The sequence below is a fragment of the Anser brachyrhynchus genome, assembly GCF_964034855.1.
Source record: "Anser brachyrhynchus genome assembly, chromosome: 1".
Lineage (NCBI taxonomy): Eukaryota > Metazoa > Chordata > Aves > Anseriformes > Anatidae > Anser > Anser brachyrhynchus.
Genome location: NC_137694.1, coordinates 138,840,050 through 138,849,681, shown reverse-complemented (window position 1 = coordinate 138,849,681; position 9,632 = coordinate 138,840,050). Strand labels below are relative to the sequence as shown.

General features: G+C 39.3%; 1 long non-coding RNA gene across 1 annotated transcript; it reads right to left on the bottom strand.

The window, feature by feature from the left end:
• Window positions 1-6,397: 6,397 nt before the first annotated feature.
• Window positions 6,398-9,276, bottom strand: LOC308187764. The gene is made up of 3 exons (XR_013944894.1): window positions 9,090-9,276; window positions 8,240-8,960; window positions 6,398-8,143 (listed from the first exon to the last, which is right to left on the bottom strand). It is a non-coding gene; the product is annotated as an uncharacterized lncRNA (long non-coding RNA).
• Between the last annotated feature and the right edge of the window lie 356 nt (window positions 9,277-9,632).

Sequence of the window (9,632 nt, the reverse complement as noted above, 5' to 3'; positions counted from 1 at the left end):
GTTTAAAGCTGCCACTTGCTAGTCTCATTAGATATCCCTTGGATCTTCCACTGAAACAAACAGTGACAATTCATTCCCAGTTGAAGCTCAGATCAGTCAGCATATTATCTGTGTCATGTCCCTCTCAATTACCTCTTTTCTCAGGGAGTCCTTAGTCCATTTAGTCATTCCTCATTTAAAATCGCTCCCTTCCTTTGGCCATTCCCTTTGCCTTAGTGAGGTCTTCATCTACTTTACCTCCTCTGAGATGGACAAGTAAGGTCTCTATGAAGTGTTCAGGATGCAATCACCCCGTAGATTTACCCAGTACCATTATGAATTTGTTGTTTTTCCTAATATTTCCTAACATTAGGCTTACTTTCTGGCTATTGCTGCCTGCTGACCTGGAGTCACAAGACCACTGTCCCTGCAGCCCAAGGGACAGCAGTTGCCCCAGAGCAGCCTGCGGCTGTGGCCATCTCCGTATTTAAGCGAGGACTTACTGAGTGACATCCTCAAAAATTTTGGGTGTAGGACTTGTTCTAAGCATCATGGATATCACTGGCAGCTTTCCAATGAGAGGATCAGCTTTTCTTCAGACAGGTTTCAATGGAGAAAGGCTTGGACCCTATTTTTGGCCAGTCCTTGGCCATGTCAGTAAATCTGCCCCATCTTTACCAGCACACTTGGACTGAGAGCAGCCTAGCCCACAGTGTAATGCTCTCCTAGACTTGCTGCTGCAGTTCTAATGTGAAATGTTTTGCATTGGAGACATGTTTAATGTTTTATACCCTAGTTACACTCATTGAAGTGTTGTGAGCACAGTGTGATGCTTATTATTTTAATCATCTTAGGCTCCATTTAGGAGCTAAATTGTGTGCAGTTATTGTGGGTTTTTTATCTCTGAGGTTCAGTTTCCACACCCCATTTAGGAGGATGAAAGGTTTTAATGAAACAGCCTGTGCTGAGAGCACTATAATGGATACTAGCAGAATGCCATTGTTCTCTTTTAGAGCAAGAGGCACTGAGTGATCCATTTTTTGTCTTTTTCATCTAAAGAAACACGTTTATAGACCTTACACTCTGCTTGCAGGACTCCTGGATGTGCACAAGTATCATTACTTTTTTCCAATGTGAGGCTCTAATCAAATTCCCCTCAAAAAGTATTCAAAGTGCTTGGCCCTGAAGAAGAGACATGTGGGACCAGTCAAGACCTGAAATTAAGAAATAAGATACACAAAAGAAACATACTACAGCAACGTAGTTTTATTTAAACATGGATTTGTATTATATAATGAATTTTAAAGAGAGACCCCCATAATCATCAGTCTATTTTAAAGTAAAATAAAAAAGAATGGCATAGTTCAGTCAATTTTACTTTCTGTGTTGGACTTAGAATTGAACAAGAGTAACACAAAAGCACAACTTTGGTAGAAGGGGATGAAATTTAGCTCTGTTACATCAGTATAAGTGAGGTCAGTGAAAGCACACCATTTTGAGAGGCCTGATTTAGAGAATTTGATGAGGTATCCAGAAAACTAATAATTATTGTACTTGATTGTCAGGGAAAGTATTAAACAAATGCAAAGAAAAGGGCAAAGAGGGAAAGAGTGCAAGAGGTATGTTGTTGTATATAATTTCAAGGATACCTGAGTTTTTGAATGCCAGATGTTACTTTCCTTACTTGGCTCAAATGTTTTGCTTCATAGCTCTGATGAAGACATTTGAACAGAAGCATGTTACCCACCTAAGGAAGTATTTAAATATGACCGTAAGTAGAGTTTGTTGCTCTTTCCAAAACTAGTAAACATTTTTCAGCTCTTTGTATTCTTAATTCTTGTTTTCTTCTTGACATCCATTCGGTTTGAATTTTTATGAGCTTGCAGAAACATATGATGACTTGTAACTATGTAGACAGTTAAGAGGAAGGGTTTTAATGAGGGTGCAGCATCTTCTACAAGTATTACTAGCCATCAGCATATGTTCATGCGGCCAGTCTCTTTCCAGAATTCATATGAAAGGCGTAGACATATGTTAAGAGAACAATGTGAGAAAAGAGCCTGATAGCTCTCTGTGTATCTGCCTAAAACTTTCCTATAGCATCAGTTGCTAAGCACTTTAAATTAATTGGAACTGGCACTAGGACTTCTAATAATTTAGAGAGGGATGTTAGTAACACCCTCAAAGCAGAAGCATGTGCTTTGCATCACCCCTAGAGATGCATGGGGGGGGGGGGGGGAGGGCTTCTATTATTATTATTTATTATTATTATTATTACTCTCGGTTCAGTTTTTTATAACAGACAGATTTGATTTCATAAGGTCTGAAAAGGAGTTGTACTCTGAAATAGTTGGACTTCTGTCAGAAGTTTTTTCCTTTTTTTCACAGTCAAGCATCTTTTACTGAAAAAAAGGTCAGAGAAGCTCTATCTTCATTGCTGCAGAGAAGCACAACTGCCTCAGCATGCCTGCATGGGTTCTGGGCAGGAAGGTATACTGAAGCCCACACCTGGAGGTAGGACTTTTGGCAGTCAGGCTCAGGGCTAGCTAAGGAAAATGAAGGCTGACCTCCTCAATAATTTGCCTAAGCAGCAATCACTTAGCTACTTCTGATTCAGTCTCATTTTATATAAAATTAGGGAAGAACAAGCAATACTTTAGCTTAGCACAAAAGTGTGATATAAATTAACTACTAATCTGAAAAAGAAAATATTACCAGAGGATTTTTGGATGCAGAACAAATTTGCGTTTGATTGGTGAGCTGGTTTCAATTTTACGGTGGTATTAGGAAGAATAAATAAATCAGGTGGAATAAAATCTGATAACTTTCTTTACTTCTGTAACTACACACCTTGACAGTGAATAAAATTACAGTCCATTTAAATCTGAATTCCAGTTGAAATGTTTATAAATATGAGCTACCTAGCATGGAAAAAAAAAAAAAAAAAAGTAACAGTAAATGATCAGGGAGAGTTTAATGCACTTTCAACAGGAAACAAAAATTAGTATTTTATTTTTGCTGTCACTTTAAAATCCCCCTCCTTCCTGTGACAATTGTCTGTTTCTCTTTCACAAGGGTTTAATAAGTATGAACCCAAGGCAGCAGAAGGCTCTCTAAAGGTTTTTAAAAGTAGGGCACCTTACCATCTCTGTGACTATCATTGTGAAAACAGGATGCTCATGAAACTGGGGCACCTGGTGACCTTACCACAGATTTATATTGAAAATAGTTATGTTAAAAGCAGGTAGACAATCTAAATGAAATACATTTTTAGAAAGCTAACAACATTCCAGAGTGACTGATGGTAGGAATGGAATTTGGAAAGTTATCCGCATATATTTGCATTCAGCTGAAGTCTGCACACATGCAAATTAGGTGTTTCCATAAGACCACGGGCAGTACGGCAATGGGCATTTGCAAATAGCAAAATAACCTTTCCTGAGGTAGAGCCGAAGGTGCAGTATCCAGGAAAGCTGCCACCAAGGTCAGCCTGCTCACCATGCAGACATGGTTTCTTGGTATGCCTCATCATCATGACTAATTCAACAAACTCTTACCCTCATTCCTTTCACAGTTACCTGTTCAGCTCTTCTCTGGGCAGCCACTGAGCTGTACTCACCTCACTTCTTTCTGGGGACTCTCTGGGGACCAACTCAATAGCACGTGGGTTGACTAGAAGTACATACATGTAGACCAGTTCACTGACATGGTCTCACATCCCAGCTCCATAAACAGTGGTGCTGGCACAACCTGAGTAGCCATGGGTGAGCCGCATGAGCTCTGTTCACTGCCATCTCCAGACTGAGTAACTCTGACCTGAGGGAGCATGCTGATCCCATGAAAGTGCTGGTCCTGCATGGCGATGTTAACCTGCTTAACCTGGGGCACAGGCAAATTAGTGGGCCCATTATCCACCTGAGCCATGCCAGCTGATTGATGGGAAGTGGGTGTTGGGGTTCAGAGGACAATCAATGTATTGGTCCTTCAGAGGAGCTATTTCAGAATAGCTTTCACCAGACTCTTCTCCATTTGACCAAGGAGACAGAGAGTAGGTGAAATGATCTAGCGAAATCTACACAAGTAAAGCTTATGCGTACTGAATTTTGTTAGAAAACTGCACTGTCTTCAGTAAATATACAATTTGCACTCTGGTTGCAAGCACTGTGATATTCATCACAGCCAGGCAGGAGACAGCATTATTTATTCAACTGGCTGAGTAAAGACATCTTGATGGAGTGGAGAGGGCCGCCTTGGGGACAGAAGACTTTCTCACCTTTACAGTGTGAAAGGAAAGGGGGAAAGAGAATGGACAAAACTCCCAGCAACAGAACAAAGAATCTAAAGCACGCCTATTAGCTTTAAGGAATGAGACAGTTATGTATTATCTATTCTTCTGGTGATCCCTTTGTAGCATTTCTGTTATAAGCTTAAACATGCTACTGGTTTAAGGTTTATAACTATACAAAGATCATCTGTGTTGTGTTACACCTCTACATGTCCCTAAAAGAGCTGTTACAAACAGCACTGACACCAGTCATCTTCTTGGAAAATAATGGGCTTATAATGGGCTTGGAAAATAATGGGAACCCAATAATTGGGTTCTGAGCTCATCCTAGATGGCTGTGGAGATTCGCTTGGTTTTTATTCAGAGTCCATTGTAGTCCCCCAACAGATTTTTCTGCAATTCCAGGGTGGAACAACCTTGTGGGATTGCGCATGGGAAAGAGAAGAGCAAGCCTGTTTGTCTGGATGTGTACGGAAGCTGTAGAAATTGCCACCCATTTTATCAGTCCTTTAGAACTTGTGTGCATAGCACTGTAAAAGCTGAGGATGGCTGCTGATGGTAATGACTAAAAATCAAAAACCCCTTTCTACCAGGCATCACAGAGTTTTCATGCAGACATTTACAAATCAGTGTGTTTTCCATATTCCTAAATGATCCTCCAACATTTTTATGCTACTGTGTCATTTAACCCTTTGTCCTTACTGATTAATACAATGCATTTTTCCGTAAGGATTTCACAGTGAACTTAAAATTATTTGTAAGAACATTAATTCCTATTTTATGTAGAATTTCAAGCAAAGTTCTCTCTCTAATTTTTACTCTACTTTTACTCTTCATATTTGAAAAATTCAGCCTTTTGGCATTTATATCTATTCCAAGGTAAAAACAAACAAACAAGCAAAAACTTAAACAGGAGAAGAAAAGGACTTACTGCTTTCTTGGATATTGTACAGTTGGAGGATCTACCAATAAACCGCAGTGTTCTTGATGTATGAGCTCAACTCCTGTCTTTGCTCTGTCAGAAATTTTGGCACCAACAATAAAGTGGAGATCCAGTGTTCATAACGCTAAGAAAAATTGCCTTTTCAAAGCTGAGTACAGAAATATATCAGTACTTCCAGCCTGATAATGGAGGGGTTTTATTGTTCATTTAATTTAAGAACAAGCATATGGAACAAACCAGAGTGGCTTAAACCTGCAGGTTTTCAAAAGTCACTGTAGCATGATATTTTTAATCAAATCACAGTAGTTGTGGTGGGACAATGCAATGGAGCATTAGTCAGTGCACTCTGAAAATGAGGCTCTGTTTCACAATTACTTATCAAATTCTGTTCAGCATGTAGTGCTAAGAAAAGTGTACTATGAGAGTACTAGTTCTGTGCTGAGTTATCAGACAAAAAAATCTGCTGCACTGTAACTGTTACTAAGCAAATACACATGATTAATATGGATTTTGAGACTGTCCATCACTGTTAATATGGCCCATTTTATGTTAGCGTTTATCGGTCTGCTGTTAGAGCTGAGCACCTTGAACACTTAATATACCTCAAGATTTACTTACAGCTGTTTGCACCTTGGCTTTAACACTATGTGGAAGAGCCTCTCTCCCTCCCTCTTTCTGCCGTAACTAACGTTTGCAATATCCCTATTAGCTTATATGTCCAAAGGAGAATCAATTTTGCACATTTTGACATGAGAAAATTTATCTCATTGCCTTTTGTCTGACCCTTCTCTTTTTTTAGTTCTTATTTAAATTCATGCAGAGTCTTTATCACAAAGGGTATCCTATCGTTCGTCTTTTGTATTTGTCACTGGAACAACATGTTCTTGTCTATTGTATAATATAGATCTCCTTGAAGATCTCCTTCTACAACGTACTCCTTAACAAGTTGAAAGAATGATTTTAATGGTGTCCCTTTAAACAAAAACAAAGAAACAAACAAAAAAACTCATCATTCAACAGATCTAAGGTCACAGCCTAGATTGAAAGTGACTAAATCAGACTTGATAAATCTACAGAGGGTTATGATAAATAAAATTTACAGAAGCCTGATATAATCTTGATATATGACAGTTACCACAGTGGAGAATATAGCACCATAAAGGATGCAAGTTGTCCCATACCAGTGACAATTGATGAGGACAAATTCTCAAATGATAGACCTGTTGATGTCAGAAATGACCAGGAACTTAGTTTCATGCAATGTTTTTAAAATGAAGTAATTCAAAAGCTATATATGAACCTTTATTAGACCTTAGAATTAATACGTAAGGGAAAAAAAAGGAAAAGGTTTCCCTACTTAAAAAACATATGTTGCTGAAACCAGCCAAAGGTCTCATTTTATCATAGGAAATAGACATTTTCACAGATACCTATATACATATATATATATATTTTTTTCTATTCAATAAATATGAATAATTGCTAAGTGGAAAAAGCATAAGCAAGGACGGTCATTTTCATGCTCCTACATTTATTAAGTACTCAAATACACGGACCATTCACTTCATTGTTCACAAATTCATATCCTGTCATCTGGAAACCTGTGAAGTACATGACCAAGAAAAGCAGAGGAACCTGCCCTCCAGAGGTAACTATTTTTCTCCATTGACTGTAGAGGGAGCCTAGAAACTAACTTTGACTTGGAGCCTGACGTTTGCTCAGTAAGGTTGATGTGCAATTCCTCTTGTTTCTGTGTTCAGCCATGCACGTTGCAAACAGTCCGAGCTGGATGTGGTCTCAAATGGCAGAGCACAACTGTGACTTTGTGTCTTTCCCTCTTTCCTGTACCCTGAGTAGTTTTACTCAGAAAACATCTATTTTCAGATTTCTTTTTACTGCAGTTGCAATTTGTTCCAGACGGCTCCTAAATGGTCATACTTGGTAAAGATTTTCTTAACAAAAAAAATATTAAAAGCTATGTGAAAACCTGGGGGAGGGCATGCCTGCCATAACATGTAGGTAAGAAGTTTGTAATACGAACATAAGATTTCTTCCCCCTTCTCACTTTTCAAAATATAAACAAAATATGAAAAAGTGTCAATTTTTACATATATTATATTTCCTTCGGTTGTCATGTAATTTGAACTATCATTTTCTATTTAAAAATAATCCTGTGACCTGACTGAAAAATACCATTCAAGTACAAAAATGTAACAGCAGATACTAGTCTTGCAGATGTACTGATCAGAACACACAGAAAGCTAGATTTATCTTCCTTGAGGAGCACTTGACAGCTGCTTTAAAAGAAAAAAAAAAAAAAGTTCATCTGTATTGGAACAATTTAGGGGACTACAGAGTTTGATGTATTTTAGTGCTTAAAATTGATTCTTACCCTTCTGACAACTCACTGTTTGGATCTAACATGGCACAAGAATGGAACTAGGCAACAGTGATTAACAGATCGTATCTTTCCTGGTTTGCAAGCCTCCTCAGGGCCTGTATTACGAGCCTCTCTTCAGGAAAGTGAAAGATGGTCACCCAAGGTGCCCATGCAGAACGATACTTCAGTGATGAAGGATGGGGTGAAATAGGTTCGTTCCCATTAATTCAAAGTTTTGTTGTTTTTTTTTTTTTCCACTCCAGAATAGAAATAAAGCTTCTAGAAACTTCCTGTAACTTTTACAGTCATCTGGGGACTGTTAAAAGACACTTCATTTTGAGAAGTGGAAACAAAACGTTTCAGCTTGTCACCATGTCTGTGGAGCACCGTCACCTCTCGATATTTCCCAGGGCATGCCTGTTTGTCGTTCAACCCAGACTCCTCCTAAACAAGGATTCTTCTGTGTGCTCCTTTAGGTCTCACAGCAACTCCTTCACCAGCTGCAGAGCAGCCTGAAATCTTGTATAGCCAGGACACAAGCCAGGTCGGCAAAAACCTTTAAAAACAAAGTATTCATTTCTAAGTGTCCCTTCGCCTTTAAGTGAGGGGAAAAAAAAAATGTACACACATCCATGCTTGCAGCATTACTCACTTGGCTGGCTCTAAACCCCCAGGATTCAGTCACTCCCTGCACTAAACAATCGTTCCTCTGGTAGAGCATCTGGAGACCTCAGTCTTTAGTTTGAAACTCCAGTCACACCGCTTACATATTCTCTGCTCTCTTGGCTGCCAGTTGTTAAAAAGCTTCTGTCCAGTTGTTATAAAGCTTCTGTCCAGTTGTTGAGTGCCATTGTTATCTCTGAGATAGCACCATAGGTTGTCTGTCTCTTGGTGGGCACCTCTAGATGAGTAGGAAGGCACTCTGGTCAACATGTCAACTTTTATTCTTTTGTCCCAGAGAAGACATAAATCATATCTAATGGCAAGCAGATACTAACGTAAGGTAAAACACTGCATGCAGTGCTCCCTTCTTTGCAAACTGATATACTTTTAATAATAGTGCTATTTTAATACAAATGTTTTTATCTGCTTTAGGATCACATCCAGATCTTGTCCTTCACCCCTATATTAACCCTAGGAAAAGTCAACTCTCCCAACCTTCATAATTCCAGGCAGGACAACAATTTCACTTGGTTTCAGCCATAGCTACAGCCACTATCTGTAAAATATTTGCACTCACTGGAGTCTCATTTCTGGTGCTATTTTATACCCTGGGAGTTTACACAGCGTGGTTCTCTGTGCACTCAGGCAGGATAACATAGTACAAGCAGAGGTAAGTAAGTCAGAGAACGCTCATTTTACAGAAGAACATCCTGGAAAGAGGAAAACAGCAGTTCAGAGGTAAGCAAACCTACACAGTGCCTAGAAATCAGCCATTCACTGATTAAATCACAGCTCTAATATTATTTATGTTTATTTTCAAAGTGATTCAAAGGGGGTACCTCACTCCTTTTGCATGCACAGTTGGAGACCTTGAAAGAACTCCTTTTCTCAGAGCTCATCACTCTAAATTGCTGCCTTTCCAGAGAGGTACACAAAGCCACCAGTCACCTTTCAAAGGTTTGACAGGTGTGTCTTATCACATCAGTTAAATCTATGCAAGAAAACCCTGGGCTAGGAAACCCGCAGCCAAGCGCAGTAGCAGCACAGCAGTTAACTCCTTCCCTGCCTCTGTGGCCTTATGTTCACCTCTAGCAATAAGCCCTGTCAAACACTGAATAATCATAGGTTATTTATAAGAGAAGAAATACGGACAGAGGGAGGACTGAAAGCCAACCCTCAGAAGATTGTGCTGGTGTTTTGTTCTTCACAGCTGATTTTTGCCTCTAAGATCACTCAGCCACCCTTACTGCACAAGCACTGCAGCATTACATAATGAAAAGCCGGCTGGAGGGTGACTTTTAGTGTTTCTTGTCTACGCTCTGCTGCACTCTTCCTGTGCATCCAAGTAAGTAGGATTGTATATGCTTTGTAAGAAACACCAT